We start from the raw sequence: 21,498 nt of genomic DNA, 5'->3' as shown, positions 1-21,498 counted from the left end.
GGCATCTACCTCTGCTTAGAGGTTAACAGTTTGTACTTTTTTTGGTAGCTTATTTATTTTCTTTAGAGTGTAACACAACACATTTGGAACATTAGCAGAACATCTGTCAAATACATCCTTTATCCTAAAAAGTAAACCAACTTCTTGTGACAAGACATGAATCCAATAGTCTTCTAGCTTTAGCTATGATTTGGCTTCTTAAACTCAACATTCATTTACTTTTTTTCCCAAAGTAATTTTCAATTCTGTCTTAATTTTTGGTCTTAAACAGTGTTAAAGCAGTAGGTATAAAATTATAAAACAAGATTATTTGAAATTCTGGTGCCAGTTTTTCATCAAGTATTCCACTTATATTTAAGGATTTTATTTACCATCAAAACTTAAACTAGACTTAGCACTAGAGAGGGGAAAGCTGAAACATTCCAAGAAGAATGCAATCCCCCCCCTCTAGTTCTGGGCTCCCCTGCACAAGAGAGACATTGAGAGACTATGGAGTCCAGCAATGGGGCACAAAGATGAGTAAGGGACTGGAGCATCTCTCCTGTGAGGAACAGTTGAGAGAGCTGGGACTGTTTAGCCCAGAGCAAGCTCAGGAGCTGGGGGGGAAATCTCATTGATGCACCCACATACCTGAAAGGAGTGTGTAAAGAGGACTTAGCCAGGTTACTTCCAGTGCTGCCCAATGACAGGACCAGAGACAACAGGTATAAAGTGAAACATGGAACAGTCTGTCTGAACATTAGAAAACACTTTGTGACTGAGCACTGCCACTGATTGCCCAGAGAAGTTGCGGAGTCTCTGTCATGGGAGGTACTAAAAACTCTTCAAGATGTCATCCTGGACAATTTGCTCCAGGTGGCCCTGCCTGAGCAGGGCGGTTGAACTAGGCAATCTCCAGAGGTCCCTTCCAGCCACAAACATTCTGTGATACAACAAAAAAAGAATTGCCCAAGTTTTTGCTTTTAAATTAATAATGGTATTTATTCCTCTCTGGCACAAAACCTTATATCTTTAATTTCTCCAAATAGAATCAGACTCAGATCAGCAGAAACACGAAAAGTGCCATCAGAACCTCCATTATAAGAATGCTCAGATCCTACAATCTCCTAGCATTTAACTTCAACAAGGTAGCAGTGACGAGTTTGCTCAGCATCACTTTCTGAAACAAGCTGCAGATGTAGTGTGGGAGGCAAAGAACAACTGTATTCACCCACAAGAGGAAAGAAAACAAGACGACTCAAATGTATTCGAGATTTAGAAGCTCATAACACTGATGTTGTTTCCATAGCAACTAATATACTTCTAAGCAGGAAAAAACAGGGTGAGGATTTTAAAGGACAGCACCACATACAGATTAAAAGCAGATACTGCCTACCAACTGATGATCTGAGGTTTGGACTGAGGAACTCACAAGTCTATCACAAGAAGTATCACTTGTTAAGGAGTCAAGATCCAGTGAGACTACCCTACTAATAAAGTAAGAGTGAAAGAGTAAAAACAACACACTAAAACACCTTTGGTACTTGACAGCCTCTCTCCCAGCTTTTTAGCAGGCTAAAACAACAATGAACAAGTACACTACCAGTTGATACAGTTGTGCATTGTGCACTTACCATTCACTGTCAAAGGTGGTGTTCAATGTTATTTCCCCCTTCTTAGTCAGAATAAATGACCTATCTAACCTCAAGGAAAGACAGGATACAGCACATAAGAAGCAGCATGCATTGCACTACACTGAATCAGATGATCCAACTGGTTTGCAATGTTTATGTCTTTATAACTGCCTTGTCCATGCAGCTTAGAGAGTTGATGTAATCGGACTTTTCATAAAAAAACAGAGGTGAAGAAGAGTATATATACAAGGAAGACAAAGGAAGACAATATCTGTTCTAGAAATAATATTTGGCTTTGGAAAAATGCTTGGTACAGAGAAGACAGGACTATAATTCTAATGGATTAAGATTTTAATCAGTCTCCTTCACAGTAAACAGTAAGGCGCAGACAAATGATCCCAGCTGTTTTGATATCCAGCTGAACTCCTCCACCTGAAAAACTAACATCCTGCATAAAATTCTCCTATATACCACCATTTCTGAGAAATGAAACAACAACATAAGCTTGAAATATAGTAAGTGCTGCTCAAATTCAATAAATAGCTTCTGCACCAAAGGCAGAAAAATGTTACGAACTGTAGATTTCTGTACTATATCAGGCTTCATTTAATGCCTAGTACAACTTCAGAATTTCCAATCGCATAAAAGTTACTTGGGAGGCAAAATCAAATTTCAAGCCATTTACCCACTTAGTACAGCTGTATGCACCCAGTTTCATCCTCTCACATGGCAAGGAACATGGCCAAAGGAATTTAGAATCACAATTTCCAGACTTCTATCCTTTGCAACTGACTTTTTCAAGAACAGAATAGCAAAACTTTCTTGCTTATCATGAAAAGGAAGCATTATGGAAAGATCAGTCTGAAGCTAAGTTTCAGAAGGGCATTAACAACATTGTTGGGATCTTCAGAGCTACCCAGACAGTGTCTACAGAGAGAAAGAAATTCAGGGGACTATTTTAATATAGTTAGTTCAGTGTAATAGTAATTTTCAAGTGTTGTGCCAATAACCAAAAAGTCAACATCTACACAAAATCACATCAGTTGATTCCATTCCTCATCTGGGATTTCTTTCAAGAACATTTTCCTTTTAGAAATCAGTACCCTAACATTCATGCAAGAGTTAGGATACCTAAAAATTAAAATCTAAAGTAGTTTCCCAGCTGATATAATTCAGTACTCTGGAATTATCCAGAACACTGTGGCACTGGGCTGCTAGTTTTACTCATGTGACCAGAACAAAATAAGGAAAAGCATGATGTGTGTAGGGGTTTTGTTGTTGTTTGGTGTGGTGTTTTGTTTGTTTGGTTTTTTTCTTTTTTTTTTTTTTTTTTTTTTTTTTCCTCTCTAGGTGGGGAGTATAATTGACACTAATTATTTGTAGGAAAGGTCAGGGTTATCTTTTTCCAGCTGCATGAAGCAGCTGATTATCTATCACATCTCTGGAGCACAGTCATGAAACAGTCAGTGACTAAAGGACAAACAGGCCTTGGCTAGCAATCAAATCTGGCAATGTTCAACAACACAGCACAGCAGATGTCTTTTTAGAATAGGTAAATTGTAAGACCTTAGACTGAGTAACACTAGATATCCGCAATGCTGAAAAAAGCTTAAATAAAGACTACTGTTTGAGTATCTAATAGGTTACTTGGTAGTATGATCTTCTGTGCATTTGAAGAGCTAAAAAAAGAGCACCTACATCACAAAAGTCCAACTCAGTTTTGAATTCCCTCAGAAAGCCTTAAGTATCTAGAGGACATGTATTTTAACTTTTCTGATACAATAAACCTCAGTTCTTTGGGACTTGAACCACACCTGTATGATTCCATATAATTTTTGTTATGCCAGGAAAGCCCTAAAGGTTGGGGACCACAGCCGGAGCCACTCTTGAAGAAAGCAGTCTAGCGTTCAGGATGCACTTGTTCTACCCAGATTCATTAATCTCTTCCTACTTATTAAACACTGCTCTATCAAATTGGTCCAAGCCTGGCTAGATCTTCTGATTTCTGTGCATTTACAGAATAGTAAGCCTGTAAGCTTATCTTATTTCTCTCTGAGTTCATCCAGAATTTATTTGCAAATTAAAAGATCTAGTTACAACCATGGGAAACAAGCCATAACAGCTAAAACAAACACTCTAAAATTCTCTTCTGCTGTTAAAAAACATTTTGTAGCTTTATTGGTGCAGAGTGGCCACAGCTTTGCCAGAATAAGAAGACAGTGGGGGAAGCTGAACTTTCCCCTAACATCTAGTATTGCCAACTAGAATAATCTGCTACATGACTGGAAAAGTGAAACTTCGTAACTAGTACTATGAAGAGAGAGGGATGCAAATAGGACTAAAAATAAGATTCAGAATGAAAATTGTATTGCCTATGCAATGAATCACTGGCTTTTAATAAGGACCAAATCTCAGTCACTCGTTTATGTGTTTCTTGTCAGACAATTTACTTTTAAGGACTGTGGTATCAAGAAAATAAGTGGCAGTAAATCAGGCTTAAGAAAACACACAAAAAATTCAGTTTCATCTATTGTTCAGTATATTTTTGTAGATTTCAATGAAAACCACATTCCACAGCCAATTATTTTCAGTGCTTCTGTACCAGAAGTTCACTTACAGCTAATTACTAATAGAGTTTATTAGAAATAAGTACTTGAGGTATACTCGAGGTTTTTGTTCTGATTATAATCATGGAATCCCCAAGGTTAATGTAGGTATATAAATTATAATTGAAAGGAAAATAATTTATTTCCATTAAAAGGAAAGGAATATGAAAACCATGATTCACAGCACAGAGAAGAATCTTGAAAGTGATAGTATGGTGATGATTTTTTCCGCACGAGTAAAGCATTTTCCAAGAGCAAGTGGGAGGTAGATGTTCACTGTATAACACTGCAAGTTTCCCTCTTCCAGACTTAGAATTTAAGAAGAAGTTAGAAATGTGAGGAAAAAAAAAAAAATCATTCAAAATCTGTGCACTGCCATCAGATCCTTAAGTACGTCCTCCTACTGAAATAAAAATTTAAAGCAGCAAAGATTTAAAGTGTACCTTGTTGAATAATCAGACAGGCTTGGTTTTAGCTTTTTTGGTGATTTTGTGTGTGCGTGTGTGTTTTCCAAAACTTTCCATTAAATCCCTTAAATTTCAGTCGTTTGATCTCGTGAATAATAATAAAATCAATCTTCAAAGTGCCAGGCAACCTCAGGACAACATTCAGTAATCCCACAGCTAAACTTTAAACAGCATAGGCTTTTACTACTTCATAGACATTTATTTTCCAAAGAAGTGGCTATAGTTTGTAAGTGAACAGGTGAACATTCATGTCTTACTATAAAGCAATGTGAAAAAATTTAAGTGATTTAGAAGAGGCCATGATTTTCAGGCTTTTTCTCATTTTTTTTATATTTTCCTTTACATTTTTATATATCTTTATTAATGAAAACTGGTACCAGAAATAGGTGAGGTGATAGAGACAGATGTTACATCAATAGTCATATCTAATGTATGCATTAAAAGAAAGGTCAAGACCTTATGCATTACAGACGTTTTCATAAGGCATCAGGATTTGCATTCCAAGAGTAGTATAAGTTTGACTTCTGTTCAATTTGAGCAGCTGTGTGAACTTTCACAGCTTTTAAGAAAAAACATTAATCTTAATTAGCAGCTACAATTGAATTACTTATGAGAACTCTGAACAGAGTTGTTACTCTGATTCTGGAGAGTTACAGCTTTCAAGGGAATACTAGGTGGGCATATGTGTGTTCCCAGGCTCTAGGTAAAACTTGGTCTAGAATTCCATACTGATGCAAGATAATTTTCAAAATGCTGAGAAATTGAACTTCTGTGCAGTAACTGAAAACCTAAATTTACAGGAGAGTTAACTATCTTTGAGGTAGTTGCAAGCATTCTGCCGGTGGATCGTCTAGAGAATTGCACTACAGTTATCAGGAATCTCACTACTACCCTAAAGCACGTAAATAAAGCCACACCAAAATGGTTTGTTGTCTATGGATTAACCATATCCTATCACATAGGACAGGTGAATGATAGGAGAACGATCATGTACCAAGCGACTAGAATAAGTTGAAGATAAATTCTGATCGAAAGGGATAAAGCTTTTTGTCTCCCATGTACTCATAGGAAGGCTGAGAAAAATCACGGTATTTCCTAACATGAGCTCTTTGCTCCTTATTTCCTGAATAGGAACAGCTAGCATCAGACCCTACATGAAATGTATGGAGCGTGAATATAGCCATTCCATCTTTACCCTTTCATATTCTACCAATAACACAATTGTTCCCCGATTCCATCAGCAGGACCCCAGAGACCACTCCTGCCTCTAAGCATCTGCTTTGAGAACCCGAAGATTTTCACAGCAGTAATGTATACACTTTGATAACACTGCTGAGAGTCAGAAACCTGCAGAAACACAGCACATAGCTGCCCTTCTAACACTGCCAGTGAGAGCTGGAAAATATTCTGAGCTAGTTTCTTGGCTTAAGAACTCCAACAGGCACTCTACAATGAGAGAATAAAGCTTGGGTGAAAATGTATGACCTTCTCATAAGGAACTCTGAAACTGTTACTGTGGTCCTTGAACAAACTGAAAGCTACGGTGTTTAGAAGGTTAAATGATGGCAACATGACACTTAGTGATAAATTTAAGGAATATTCAAGGAGTCCAAAGTCTGACAAATAAAATACCAAGCTTTTAAAGAGCTAGCTTTACTGAATAATTTGTTTTCTTATCACTCACTGTAGCTTCTCCCACACTAATGTTCTTTTAGAACACTAGATGTTTAAGAAAAGCATCTATTCCTTACTAGCCACATCCTTAGGCAGATCTCCATCCGAGCTAAAAGATGACACTGATCTCAAGCACTCAGACTCTAGTACCAGAGCATCTACTGCTTGAGAGATTTTTTCTGCCTTTTCCTCTTGAAATTCAGCTGCAGTCAGAACTCGGTATCAAAACTTTATAGCACTTTGCTGCCAGAAATGGAAATATTCAAAATCACTAAGGCAATTTATGCTGATAATACTACCATAAAAACACTAAGCCAAATGTACAGTCTCATCTTTGTTATCTGGAATACTACAAACAGAAATCACAGTCAGAAGTGTATTTTTTTTTACTGGTCATCAGTGACGTCATCTGTTCAATAAGTTAGATAATCACACACTGCACATTCCAAACGAATGAGCAGACTCGCAGTTTTTTAGATGAAAATTTACAATTTCACACTTTGTCAATGATTTAGCATTCATTGAAGGTCTATAGACAAAGTGATATGTATATTTCTGAGACTTATCAGCTTAATTTATATATAGTCTGTTGAAAGACTGGCTTGCTAAGAGCATACTTTGTAAGAGAACAGAAAAACAACTCAATCTCTTCTACTGGTGGGGCTCCCACCTACAGGAGATGCCAGAATTAGAACTAGCATTTGGTTAAGTGGTAGGCAGGAGCCCTAACTGGGTAAGTAGCTAGATCAGGGTATAGAAAACTCTATGACGAGAAGTCAGCGTTTGATGTGCTAAACTCAAAGGATCTATTCTGAATTTCTGCAAAAGCCTTGCACTAGTTTTAGTACCTTCAAGTTTTGCACACTTCAGAATTGTGTTAATTGATGTTTATCATTAACCTGTAAGAAAATTCCTCTCAGCACCAGTAAAAGAAATCAGCATCTCCTTCCACTCACCTGTAAGTATTGCAGTTACTGTAAAAGGGTACCATCATATTTGCCTTTCATAATTTCATGCTGATTTACATATCATTATAAGGATCCTCAGACTACAGCTGAATAGCTGATGATGAAGTTAACATCCCTTCTGCCAGTTATTGGAAGCTATTGAAGAGTCTCTGCTCTCCTTAATGGCATCTTCCTATGGTGAATTGATGGTCAAAAGTAAATTCAGCTGCAGAAAAGCTCTTTAAGGAGAAGCTTAGCCACAACAAAATCTTCTCATAGTGTCTTGTCTGTTTTAACAAGAATTTGCTTCCATCCTAATAAACTCTTTTATGAAGTTATACTTTCACACTTATATTTTTAGCATCTCAAAGGTTACAGCAAATACAGAAATATAACCAGGTATCTTACCAATTTGACAAGTCTTGCCTGTTGGTTTCTTTTGCTCGGGGCAGGGTGTGAAACAGGACAGGATGGACTTCAGAGTAGCAGTCAACCTGATGGGCTGGTAACAGTACACACCTTTCCCTGTCTATCTCAACAAACTCAGCTAACAGTAGCCAGCCAAAGAAACAGTACTTCTCAGCTCTCTGAAGCCATTTACCTGCTTTAAAGAAGTTATCCAGATCTTAGTGTGCCAATAATAAAATTTCCCTTTATCCAGTCTTTTCCCTTCCAGGGGAGCTCTGCTACCCTTGAAAGGAGTAGTGCTTCTCTTGCCTGCACTATATATGGTTTGCGGAGGGAAGTAAAAATACTGGTGGTATTTTTGGTCACATTGTCTGTATTGGATCTGTCTTGCTTATTTTAAAGTGTTGTGAAAAATAAAGACTGCAGATTTTTTTTCTAAAGAAGTTGTATACAGCTTTATTATAACACTCTCCAGTGATTTTTTTTTTTTTTTTTAAATCAGATTATCATCCTATTCTAGTTATTTGGTTTTATAAGGTAAGACTAAGCACAGGGTAGCAGCTTCTTGCACTGCTGTTAATTTTAACTACCATATCAATTATGAGCTGCCATTCTAGTTAATCAAGAGACTCCATTGTTATTATCATCAGGTTAAGAGAATGAGATCATTAGCACTCGTCAAGCTATAAAAAGCTGTGGCATAACTGAAAGCTGATGCAATCCTAAAATGTACTTAGAAATAAGTTTGTCTTTTTCCAAACAGATAACTTGATTCTCTTAAATATCATTACATACTCACTTGAAACAGGTACAGTTCCATTTAAAAATCTGGATCATTAATGCAATGAGAAACGTTCACTGAGTACCCACCTTTCATAATGGTAACAGTCTAAATGTGGGAGTTATGAAAAATACTTGTCAAAGTAATATTGTAAGGTTCCCTTTTTATTCCAGATCACTTCCACCACATTTTACTAGTACATTTTTTTTTCTAAAATGCTAGGTCTTATGCCGTAATGAGATTAAAAGCTACAGTTCTAGTCAAACAGATTTGAATGATCACAGAAAACATCCTACAGGTCAAATACTGTTCCAGTTCCTGTCTGTGTAAAATCATTGTCTTAGTCAATGCAAGTGTTTACCCTTTTCTCATGCCATTGTACTCTGTATGGTATGAATACATAAGACTATTAGAAAGAACTCAATCTTAATGTATCAGTAAAGCAATGACCATGTGGACTGGAACATCACAAAGCCAGATTAATTTAATTGCTTTAAATCAGCGAGTGAATTTGGATTTGTATTTTTCATCACTTACCTCCCCATTTTTGGGAGAGCTAGAGAGCCTGTACACTCAGAATGAGCTGAAAATAAACATGAAGCTTCAGCTCTGAATTGAATTATTCTCTTTAAAGCAATTAACACACTTTCTTTCTCCCCTGCTCCTCTTGAGAGCAAGGACCCAAGCCTTAACAGAAGACGAATACATTTAGCTGTAAGAAATTACAGAGAATTTGAACTATAATTCCTTTTTTACAGGTAGTACAACAACTGTTCAGGGTCAGAAAAGGAAGATGCCACAAAGCTTTTACTGTTGTAATTTCTAGCAAACAAAAGGGTTTTGCTGAGCATCATTAATATATTACATTTCTCTTATATGCATTGTACCTGTCTGTGCATCAGGGAACAGAACATGTTTAGGAAAGACGAGAAAAAAAAAAATCATTAAACAACTTTCAGCATAATGGTAAGTCACCGCCTCGCTGATTATTTCAACCTAACCAGTCTTGAATCTTAGTTGAAATATCTTTATCTGAAAGTTGAAAGCCAAAAAAAAAGAAAAAAAAAAAAAAAAAAAAAAAAAAAAGTAAAATATCACTAGAAAAACCCTGAAACATTAAGCTAAACTTCAGGAGTTCTGTATTGCCAGTGTAAGATAATAAAGTAACAACATCTTCCCTCCCATGAGAAGAAAGCTCCTTCTTCTAGAGACCTGAGGCAACAAGATTCCCAGTATTATGATTACTGATACAGTGACAGGGGTACAATCCATCACAAAGACACCTACTTATGATCTTTCATTAATAGATTTTATTGGCAAAAGCCATAAAAACTTGAAGAGACTTTCCTCAGCTGGAAACTACCCTGACCATGGCTTCTTATCTCCACTCATATAACTGGATTACTGGTTATAAATTTATGACAAGTACCTCTAAACACTGATTGTCTTAAATCATGGCCAAGAATTCTTTGCTTATGGTTTAGCATCATAAACCAGAATACTGACACTGCAGGTGTTTAGCAGTTTCCTCAGTCAAGATAGATAATTATGGCTCCCTTCCAGTCACACTAATACCTTAAGAACTTTATTATGAAGCACTTTCTAAACAACCATAGCTGCTATTTCTCAGTCTCATCTCTGAGGTACATTTACAAAGAAGCTTCAGCCCCCAGCAAGTTTCCAGTGATGAGAAATGCACACAGAAATTAAGCAATTCTGAAGGGTTTCAATGATCGCTGCCACACAATGACATTCAAACACAATGCCATTCAAACCATATTTTTTAAAGAACATGCACATTTCAGAATACAAATATAAAATCTGTGTTTGTTTATGCTCAAGTAATGACTCATATGAACACAGATTGTGCCTGTTTTCCCTTGTGTAGCATCAGCCTATTTGGATGTTAGAGTTAAGACAAATATCCTATATACCTAGTGAAGTTAACATGAACTGAGGGAGGTCAGCATGTAGAGACAGATAACCAGCAGCTTTGTAGGACTGAAATTTAACTGTATAGGTCCAAAAGGTCCATAATCAGGTCAGATCTTTTGACACACCAGCTTCTTTTCACTGTTTCATTTTGACTATGCAGAGTGTGTTGCATTTTCATGTGACGAAAAGTAAGTAACTGACAACTGGTATTATATGGTTTACTAAAAATTCTAATTTATATTAATCTGCATCCCTTAAACACAACTGCAGCTTTTCTAGGGGGCCTATCACTATGCTGGGCAAGGCAGCATTCCTGGCTGAGCAGCTCATTCCTGCCATTCTCAGAAGTACAGCTTTTACAGAAGCAGTTCCAAGAATGAAGGCAAATGCATGCCAGCTTTCACAGCAGGTAGTCACTGCCATGGCAGCAACTCCACTTCTCTGCTCCTGAAAACACCACCCACGCCTGAAAACCTAGGTATATTTCTATGTGTGATTGCCTCAGTGATAATCTGAGAAACCCAACAAAGTTAGTTTGCATAATGGAAGATGAAGTGAACTGTATTTTCAGAAGGCCAAATTACATTACTGTTTCATCTTTATGCATATTAATCATCTTTGCTCAGTTATTGGGCATGATATGCAACATTCAGTTGCACCAAAAGAGCAAGTTATATTTCAGGGACAAAATACATCATATACACCAGCATACTTGTCTGCTAGGTATATCTCTTAAGACTTCTTATGGTGATAGAAGGTTTCTTTTTGCTTTTGGTTTCGGTTGTTATTTTTATACAGCATTTAATCTCAAAAAGTACAACATTAAAATTACAGTCTGTACCCTGAAAGTCAGTAGAAAAGAATGCAGTGTAACTGCCTACCAGCTCTATCATAACCAAATATATCTAATATTCTTGCTAACACAATTTGAGATTGGTTTAGTAAATGCAGCTTTTCAATTTTAAAAGGAATTTTCTTAATACCATTTTGTATGCCACTTACACTTCTGTTCTGTTGGTTCTTCATATACTGAAGCCACTTAGACACATGCTAAAATGAACACATACTGCACGCAGATGTAAATCACTGACCTATAGTATCTGTTGGTTTCAGTGTACTCATTACTGTAGAAAATTTTAAGGTTAGAAATAAGTGTTAATTTTCACCATTTACTTTGTTTACTTGGGTGAATTGTTTCTTCCAGGTTGAAAGTTGCAGGCTACAGAATTCAGCCAGAGCTTGCGTAAAAGCCTACTTTACATATTGTACCCATAAATAGCTAGACATGAGCATTGCAATCTTGCTAACTGTAAAGAACTCTGCAGTTCAAAACCCCATGATGAGAACACAGATTTGTGATATGCAAAAGTATTTACATCCTGGACTCTGCACTAGAAAACATAATAATGGCCTTAGCTATGAATTCATCTGCATTACAGCACAAGCACTGCTCTTTATAAAGACAGTTACTAGATTTAAGCAGGTGTTTTATCATAAAGATGAAGCCTGAGTCACTGGGATAAAATGGTTTGTTGAGTCTACAAGACAGGTGCACTGGAAGTATTGAAGTATTTTAAGACATTAAAGATAGCTTTTGTAAATGACCATTAAAATAAATAAAGCTAACAAGCATGGTTTTGGAAAATAACAAGGCTAACTTGGCTAAGTATGTGGTTGCAGAGAAAACAGCTACCCAAAACGCAAGTGTTGAAAGACATCTCAGTCTCTCTTGCCTTCTCAGTGGTATCCAGTGAAAGAGCAATAAAGCAAGAGGCACAAATTGAAACCCAGGAAATTCCATTTAAACATAACGAAGATTTACTGTGACTGAACGCTGGAGGAGGTTGCTCAGAGAGGTTGTGCTATCTCCAACCTTGGAGATGCTCAAAATCTATCTGAACATGGTTCTGAGAAACCTGCTTTAGCTCAACCTGCTTTGACCATGGTGGATTGGACTAAAACTCCAGAGGTCCTTTCAAACACTAATTATGTTGCAATCCTGTGATTCTTCAGATCGGGTTACCAGTGCACTGACAGAAAACAAACAGAAGTTACTCTGGCATTTGCTGTACTAATCAGGTTGTATGGAATGTCCAATGCCCTGGAAAGCCCTGAATTACTGGCATCTCAACAACAGCAATAGCCCTGATGGAGTGCCATTTTGTGAGGACAAGCAAGAGGACAGGCAAGGCCTGACAGAACACAGAGTGACTATATGTTCACAGCAAAATAATTCCTCATTTCCTTTAAGAATCAATCAACAAAGCAAGTCCAGCTAGTCAGTAATAAAGTTAATGGCCTATGCAGGAAAAAAAAAAACCCAAACAAATAGCCAACAGGAACTATTAAACACTCAAGAAGCACTCACGATTTTTCAAAATGTGAAAACCACTGTCTCATTATTTAGTGTTTAGCATTCTAAGACAACAGTTTTGAGATGCGGGGGGAAAAGAAATGTGCTTATATGAATATTTAAAGCAGCAGACAGCAGTTTAACCCAATTTGTAATAAACAAAGATAAAAACTAGATTTACTAAATTTGTTGCAAAATGTGATCTGCAGGTGGTTATTTTAGTTGCCAAAGCAAGCATATATTCCACAGAAATAACCTAGAAAAAGACTGCCTTTAATATTCCACAGCAATCCTAGCTAGATTTTCCCTTTGTGTAACCAGTTAATACAGTATTAAGCAGTAAAAACTGATTCTGTGAAGCTAACACTATTTGCACTTCTATTTTTCTTTACATCAGACAGAAAAAACAAATATAAGTCTCTTTCAAAGACTGGAATGTTTGTCAAGACTGACTTTTGGGCAAATTCGGTGAAAGTTTCAGACAAAGATTTTCTAAATTTTCAGCTAAACCAGAAACCCCAGTATTAACAAGTTGTGCTGCTAAATTTTTGTATGACAAAGTCAAGTTTTAAATAAAACTTGATTAATCTGCACAAGTATGTTAAAAGCCTTTTAAAAAGAAAAAAAAAATGCAGTTCCTAGCACAGCAAATAGGATGTGCCTAGGGAAAAGTAAAACCTTAAGGGGTCATCTGATGTTGAAGCATTGCCTTTACCTTTTTTCTTTTTTCAAAAAAGTCTGATTCTGAAATATTAAAAATAGTTACTTAAAATTTATGATCACATACATTGAGTGAAGTTTGATCTTCACACAAACATTTTTGCCCTTCATAGCTTCAAAAATATAAATGAATTAATTTCATGTGAGAGAGCAGAATACTTCAAGAGACAATACAACCATCTCACTTCCTTCCTCAGAAGGAAGACATTCCAACTACTTCAGTGTAAGAAAGTGGGTTTTGTGCCCTGTGTTCAAAGAGTAATTTCTAGCTCAATCTTTACTGGAGTCTTTACTTGGTTTAATAAAAAATAGTTTCTGAATTGTTGTAATGTGCAGGACACAAATTAGACCAGAAAGTTTTTGCTACATGTCACCAGGAAAGACAGATGAGGTTGTATTGACTGAGTTTTAGGTGTAGGCATTGGAAGAAATGTTCAATGCATTTGAGCAACTACAGTTAAAAATCACTTTTCAAGCTAACAGATACCTGTTTTCTGTAGTTATAGTGGGTATTTCCTTAGTAAAGGGATTATTCATTGTAGGAATACAACTTCAGTTCAGAGATAAACAGTTCATTAAGTCTTGTGACTTCTGTGACTCAAAAATAAAGAGTACAGCCTTTAAAAATTGTAACCCTTCCTGAAAATATTTTCTTCACGCTCATATGGTATGCTCAAGTGCTACTGGAAACTGGTAAAATGTCAATTACTACTCCCCAGGAAACCACATTAATATTAAAAGTCCCCATGATAAATGGCTCCTGAGTGTGAGAATAAGGCACTCAGAGCATCTTCATCACTTACACCCTTCCTGTATTGTCACCACAGAGATAAACTACTCAGCTCAGCAGAAGATTTTGTCTGGTTACCTTAACCCAATTTAGAGAAGAAAAAGCAGAGAAAAAACAAGAGAATGTCTGAATTCTAGACACCAGAGACAGGGGATTTTTTTTCTAAGGGATCTTGAACAGTTTGTTCTCACTATGTTGAGGCTCTGCAGAACTTGGAAAAAACAACAACAACAACAATAACCCCCCAAAAACCAAACCAAATCAAACCAACCAACCAACCAAAAACCACCACCGCAAATCTTTAGCCTTTTAGTCATATTCTGAACCATGGGATTTTTTTTTTCCTTGTCTTTTTCCCCCAAATTCTAGACCCTAGCAAATACTTGGAAATTTAAAAGGGCTTCTAATGTTCTACAATCAGTTGGCTGCTCACACAGCTATAAAATATGTAGGCCAGATGAGGGAACTTAAAACAGGATTCACAAAAACAGGGTATCAGAGTTATCCCTTACCCTTGTGAAAAATCCTGATGTTCTTTGTTGCTACCAATTGTGGCTGGCCCGTAGTCAGGAGGGAAAATATGCTTAGATTACATACTGCAAATGAGCACAAATTTACCAACTCATGATTGAAGCTGTGAAGAAGAGCTCTGTGATGGTACTAGCATAGTCTGAACCTAAGCTAATCAGATTCAGTCTCAGTGAGTTTTACTTGCTGAGGCTAGTGATAAACTAACTTGCTTATCTCACTGATGCTGTAAGACATTCTTCAGCTTGTACTACATGTCTGTCATTCCTTAAGAGCACAACCTGGGATTCGTCACAAGTTCGTGACAAACACTATATTGAGCTGAAATACGTGACACTGATAACTAGATGCTTTCACTCAACAGCTTAATGATCTAAAATTACACATAAACTCAGTTCCTATGGTGAGTACACTGCACAGTGACAGCCAGCCTGGAAAGAGGTGTTCTCTAAGGAATCCCTACCAGAAGTAGCACAAAGATCACTCCAACCTGTGATCTGTGTATGAAAGGGAACCCAATGGATTCACTTAAGCCCAAACAACTGCCCATTCTTACAATACCTACACGTAAGAACACAGAAACTTTAAAAAAAATCTAAACACTAAGTTTCAGAAGAAAGTTGCAGTTAGCACTAAACTAGAAAACTTGGAAAGAAGAGGTCTTACAAATAATCAAAGGACTCTTCATAAAACATAATGAACAAAATGAATAAAACTGCATTATACAATGGAATTGTCTCCAGATTTTGATAATTTGTAGAATTCAGTCACGTTACACCTAAAATATCAAAGCTTCAGAAGCCTTTGTAGTTATTTGCATAATACATAGAACACAACTCTATTGGGTCCATCAAAGCAGCTGTAAAAGTCTCTGGTACTTGAAGCTGCTCCCACAAAACAGCAGCATTTGCTAATATAGTCTGTCAGAAAGAGGTAACTTGCTTTTTCATCTAAATGCTGAATGTTACTCTTCTCAAAACTGTGATTTGTAATATCTAGGCTTTTAAAATGAATTAGCATGTATTACCTTCCAAATTAATTGGTTTTAAAATAAGCTATTTATCTTATGAGCTTAAAAGCAAATAGTTGCTTTATAGCAAGGAAATCATAATGATAACTCTGCTGAAAAGGTTTGTTCCCCTCTCCTCTTTATGCTATTACTCCTTAGCTTTTATGACTGGATGCAGTTGAGCCAAATGTTAAATACTAACGGACCTTTAACTCAAAAGGCAATATTCAAATTTAGACCTTGATCAACTGTGTGGAGATTTCCACACATTCCTGCATCATTTCCACTTACTTTGAAACATATCCATGAACAAAAACAGCATCTTAAGCTCAAGAAAACTAACAGCATGCGAACACACACAATTTACCACATTTCCACCTGCCTCTGCTTTGTACATAGAACAGGGACTAAACTATCCTTGCATTCAACTGTTCCATCTTACAATAAGTAAAATTCTAGTAGTGATTATAATAAACTACACATTTTGTCCAAAGAGCTGACAAGTATCTCTTTCTGGGTTTAATGATTAAAGCCTCTGTTACACATAAAAGATTACTTAATTATCAGAACTCCTTACTTTTATTTAAGAAATTGTGTTCTCAAGCATATTGATGAGGTAGATGCATTTTCAAAAAGTATTGCTTACCACAGAAGCTTTAGGGCTTTTGAGTTCACAACTGAAAATGCTAAGTTGACATAATTAATTAATGGACTGAGGAAAGGAAAATAAATTCTTTTGTGTGAAAAATAAGCTTAACTCACTAACAGAAATTCCAATTAGCTACACATCAGCATGAAAAGTAGAAATGAAAGATTCTCTGAACTATGGAAATAAAGCTACTACTTCAAAAAAATAAATGTAAAGATGTGCCTCAGGGGAAGTATCATCCAAGTCTGAGCAAGCACCTGCCTGCTCACAGACGACCAAGAGTAGGGTATGTGCACAGTCAGTATGCTCCTGTACCCCTCTGCAAGTGTATGCCATAGCCTACACAGAATCTGTACTGGGATATGGGTAAACACAATGACACAAGCTGCCTCACTTGGGAACCATTTCAGCCATACTCAGAAACATTTTTTAAAACATGGTACATGCTCGCTAAAGGACTGAAGCTTTATGAACTAGAGGCACAGCTTTCCTGGAAGTAACACATATTGTACTAGTGATTCTTCAGTCTATAGCTATATTCTTTCAGGTGATCAAAGCAGAAAATCCCATTTCTGGTAACTCTTGAAAACCTGATTTTATTTCATTAGGAGCACTAATGTAACTTATGTGGTATATTTCAATTTTCTTAAAAAGTCTTGCAAGAATTATCTCAGTTAAACCAGATTTAGTCTTTATATTTTTGAAGTTGTCACAACCAAGCAATATAATCAGACCTTGTACATTAGGAGAGGTGTGCCCAAGAGAAGAGAGTGATGACAGAAAAAAATGGCAAGACATGATTGTCCTTGTATTCCTCCCAATTTCATGTACCAGTATTTCCTTCCTAGCTCTTACAGAAGCCTCAGAATTCACACAGGAATTAACGATTATGTGTAGGTTGTTGCATTTCATCTTCAGGGAACTGAGAAATGCTTATTCTTTTAAGCACAGCCTAGGAAAAAACAACAGTTGGGAGTTAAAATAATTTTGCATAATTACTCAGCGGCAAAAAATGAGAAATCTAGACTATCTTTTCAGGAAAATGAGTGGGAACCAAGGTCCCTAAGAGCTCAATTTTAGAGAAAACTTAATGATTGGGTAAAGACACACTGTAATCAATAAACAAACAAACAGAAATCAGTAAGTTAAGTCAAAAAATAGACTGGCCAAATCAGAAACAATGTATCTCCAGACAGAATCTTGCCTACAGAAGTGTTACATGAAGAAATGAGTTACCAGCACTTTCCAGCTGAAAAACCCACAGCAGCTTGGTTTTTTTTTTTTTTTTTTTTTTTTTTTTTTTTTTTTCAAATGATAGTGTAAATGGTGATTATAACTTACTATAAAAAGGAGATTACAACTTACTACAGAAGCATAGTGCTAAAGAACTAATCAGTAACTTAGCATCCAGTGGCTAGGAATGTTTTAGATTTAAAGCATAGTTCATAAAAACTTGACCAGAGCAAAAAAAAGAGTGAAGTGACATGCCTTTGGTAATTAGTCTGATTCATGTTACTATCAGACAAAAACAACAACAAAAAAAATGTTTTTAAAGTTCTGAAACACTTGAGTACAAACTTTGTTGAATATCCCAAGCACTATAATAATGTCTCATCTCCGAAACATCTTATATCAATTGTGTCTTTTTCTCACGTGAAATGTGAATGCACATCTAATTTGTATTTAAAAATACATATGGAAAAATCTCCAAACAAGAGGGAAATAGAAAAAACACATTGAGGCAAGATGTACGTTCAATGCAAATGCATAAAATTCCAGGCAGAAGTCCACTCCTCTTTTTGGAAAATGGAATTCATTCTCTTGTCCCTAGAAGTCTTCTCCTTGAATTAAATGGCTGCTTTAGGTTGAGACTGATTTAGTGTATTTGAGAAATACTAATACCTTTGGAAGCTATTCTAAGTGGTACATTTACAAATGTTTTCACAGAGATTGATGGTACCCACTGATGGACAATCAAGTGTCAGACAAGTTTTTGGGATTATGAACCCAAATAAATTATGTACCAAACCAAAATCATAAAGTGAGAACAGAACCATGTCAAGGTAGAATCTTCTGTATTGGGTTCTGTGAAAATGTAAAATGACCTTTGACCTATCCAAATGGATGCCCAAATGAATCGCAGAAATGTACTAAACAGAAGCTACATAAAAGTGTCAAGCAGTTGGCGAAGTATGTTGGCTGCTGTGTACTGTTGTTCAGCTGTTCAAGTTCCTGAAGTGTTCTTACTGACTCAAACATTTGTGCTTAAGATTCCTTTGTACTGATAAATTGCATTTTCAGTATAGGTTACTTGAACATAGGATGTAACCACTGAGGCTATTGCTTCTAAGTAAAGATGTTTTTTCATAAAAAATGAAGCCTTAAGTATTTTTTTAACCTGCAAAAATTCAGCTACAGCTCTAGGACTGAAAGAAGTTTAATGCTTAAGAAGACAGACAACTGTAGGAATTACGAAATCAGAATCTTAATCAGTGTATGCACTTCTAAAAGCTGTAGAGAAATTAGTTTCTCCAGAAGCCTACTTAAACTGACTAAAATTTGGTCCAGTCATTTAGATACTAAAAAGTAAATTGTTTAAATAAAAATTTTTTTTTCTGTTTTGATCAGACTTGATTAAAATTAAAGCAAGTTTTGTAATGTAGTGTTTAATTTGGCATATCTAGAATGCTGACTTTAAGACAAGTAGAAATTCAAATATAACTTGATTTAGCAGATAAATGCTCCCTCATAAATACATTTTCACACACACACACACACACTGAAGAAATAGCTACTGTCACAGTATTTCACTAGCCCAAACCATTTGGTGGGCAGAGAGGGGTTTTTTTCCACAAAGATGGCTTTTTTTTTACTGTTATACTCTCAAGAAAATAATTTCTCAAGTTGACCAAAACTAACAAATGAGCAGGGTCACCTTACAGAAATCTACAACCAACTGCATTTGTAAATACCTTTAGAATTATACTTTGTAAAATTAGACCTACTTAAAGAGTGCAGTTGTTGTGCTGAGCATGTTTCCTACACAGAAGGTAAATTTGAATTATTTCTATTCACAGAGCTCTAGAGTAATTCCTGCAGGAACCAACAAAACTCAATCTGAAATTTGTCTCAACAGACACTAAAATGTATAGTTTAAAAATAGCTGCTCATCACTGCATACAAATATTTCAATTTCCTGCCTTCCTCACAAGTGATCTAAAAAAACTTAAGCCTGAATATCATCTTACCAGCTTGTCTATACTACTTTTAAGTCCTTAAAGATTATTTAATTTTGAGCTTATTCAGTTTACTAAGTACTGAGAACATACTTGCTATTGTACAAAAGAAGTGATCAGTGCCTTCCTCAAGAGGCATGTAATGAAATTTAGATGAAGTACTAACAATACATCAAACACATTGTCAAAAATACATAGTAGTATCACACTTCAATGCTTGGTGCATAAAAAAATAAATTCCATAATTGCCTTTAGGAACAGCACAGACAGTAACTGCTTGAAATTCGTGTGCAACAAAATAGCTAGGTAAAGCAAGATGACACAACTTGAAAATATGAGCTCAAAGGAGTAGAAAACTGAAGAGTGGTTTAATTACCTTTATTTCTTTTGCAACACTTTTATGATTTAATTTTCCCTCCAGTAAACCCACAGCTTATTTGAGCTGGAAGAAGTTATCCTGGAGCATGCTTTCCTCTTACAATTCAAAAAGTACATTGTATCCCCTAAGGTTTTAAGTATTATCTTTGATATCTTTAAGTTGTAAAATTCCAACATAATATGCAAAGTCAGTGCAGAAATTTTCTAGCAAAGCTTAAGAGTGTTGTATGTACAGTGAAGTTTTGTGCTTACAAGTTTTAAAGCTGTTATTTGTAATGTTGAATAATGTTGTCTGCTCAGAAAAAAAATAAAATCAGTATCTGTAATGTCATATGCTGTAATTTTGTGTCAAATATTACCATGTAATTCATTCCCAAATGAAGATACTGAAGCATTTGCTTTATTCCCATACCAGCTATACTCATTTTGTTTCTAGATTTACTAAGGTTTTGAGTAAAAGCAACTACAGGATCAACTAGATGAAAGAACTGCATTTCTTTGATGCACTATATTATTTTTTAGTTCTCTTCTGCTCCCTCTTCAACCCTGAAGATCCCTCTAATGTATTCATGTAATCACAGCAATAACGAGGTTGGAAGGGACTTCTGGAGCTCATCGAGAGTAACACCATGCTCAAGCAGGGTCAAGCTTGCCCAGGTTGCCCAGGACTGTGTCCAGTTGAGTCTAACAGCTACAAGGATGGAGATTTTACAGCTTCTCTGGGCAGCCTTTTCCAGTGTCCAATCACTCTCACGAAATATGTTTTCTTGTGTTCAAACAGAATTTCACACATATCAGCTTGTGCCTGCTGCTTCTTGTCTTGTCAGTGAGCATTAGCAGGAAGAATCTTTACTTACTCCATTACTTATTCACACACATTAATAAGATCATCCAACGTGAGCATTGTCATCTCCTCCTGGCTAAACAGTCCCAGCATTCTCAGCCTCTCCTTGCAGGAAATGCTCCTGTTCTTTAATCTTCATGGACTAACTGTAGCAAGTCTGTACCTTTCACGTAACTGAGAAGACCAGACCTGAACTCAATACAACAGTTGTGGCCTCAGCAGCGCTGAGCAGGATTACCTCCCTCAGTCTACAGAAAAAACTGCTCCTAATGCAGCCAAGGCTGCTGCTGACTCTCTTTGCTGTGAGTGCTCATGGTCAGCTTGCTGACCATCAGGATCCAAAGGTCCTTCTCTGCAGAGTTGCACTCCAGCTGTTTGGCCCCCAGTGTGTACTGGCACGTGTGGTTATTCCTTTACAGGGGCAGGGCTTTGCACTTTCCTTTGTTGAACTTAATTAAGTTCTTCCTCTGCCCAATTCTCCAGCCTTTCCAGGTCCTTTATAGCTTTTCCCTTGACCAGCTCTTGTTCTAGACTGAGTTTCCAAAACTGTTGTTAGTGTA

At 36.4% G+C, this 21,498-nt stretch overlaps 1 protein-coding gene across 3 annotated transcripts in view; it reads right to left on the bottom strand.

The window, feature by feature from the left end:
• SORBS2 (sorbin and SH3 domain containing 2) overlaps positions 1–21,498 on the bottom strand; it is a 224,502-nt gene that overhangs the window by 164,966 nt on the left and 38,038 nt on the right. Inside the window, exon 1 of one of the 3 annotated variants that reach the window (XM_065061134.1) lies at positions 7,716–7,893. The exons of the other annotated variants lie outside the window; for them this stretch is intronic. The gene's annotated coding sequence lies outside the window, so the exon portion shown is untranslated. Of the gene's footprint in view, positions 1–7,715; positions 7,894–21,498 lie in introns of those variants that run through there. 3 annotated transcript variants of the gene reach the window in all.

Source organism: Columba livia, chromosome 4 (genome assembly GCF_036013475.1).
Source record: "Columba livia isolate bColLiv1 breed racing homer chromosome 4, bColLiv1.pat.W.v2, whole genome shotgun sequence".
Taxonomy (NCBI): domain Eukaryota; kingdom Metazoa; phylum Chordata; class Aves; order Columbiformes; family Columbidae; genus Columba; species Columba livia.
The sequence above is the reverse complement of the archived record's forward strand: the minus strand, read 5'-3'. Positions and strand labels throughout refer to the sequence as shown.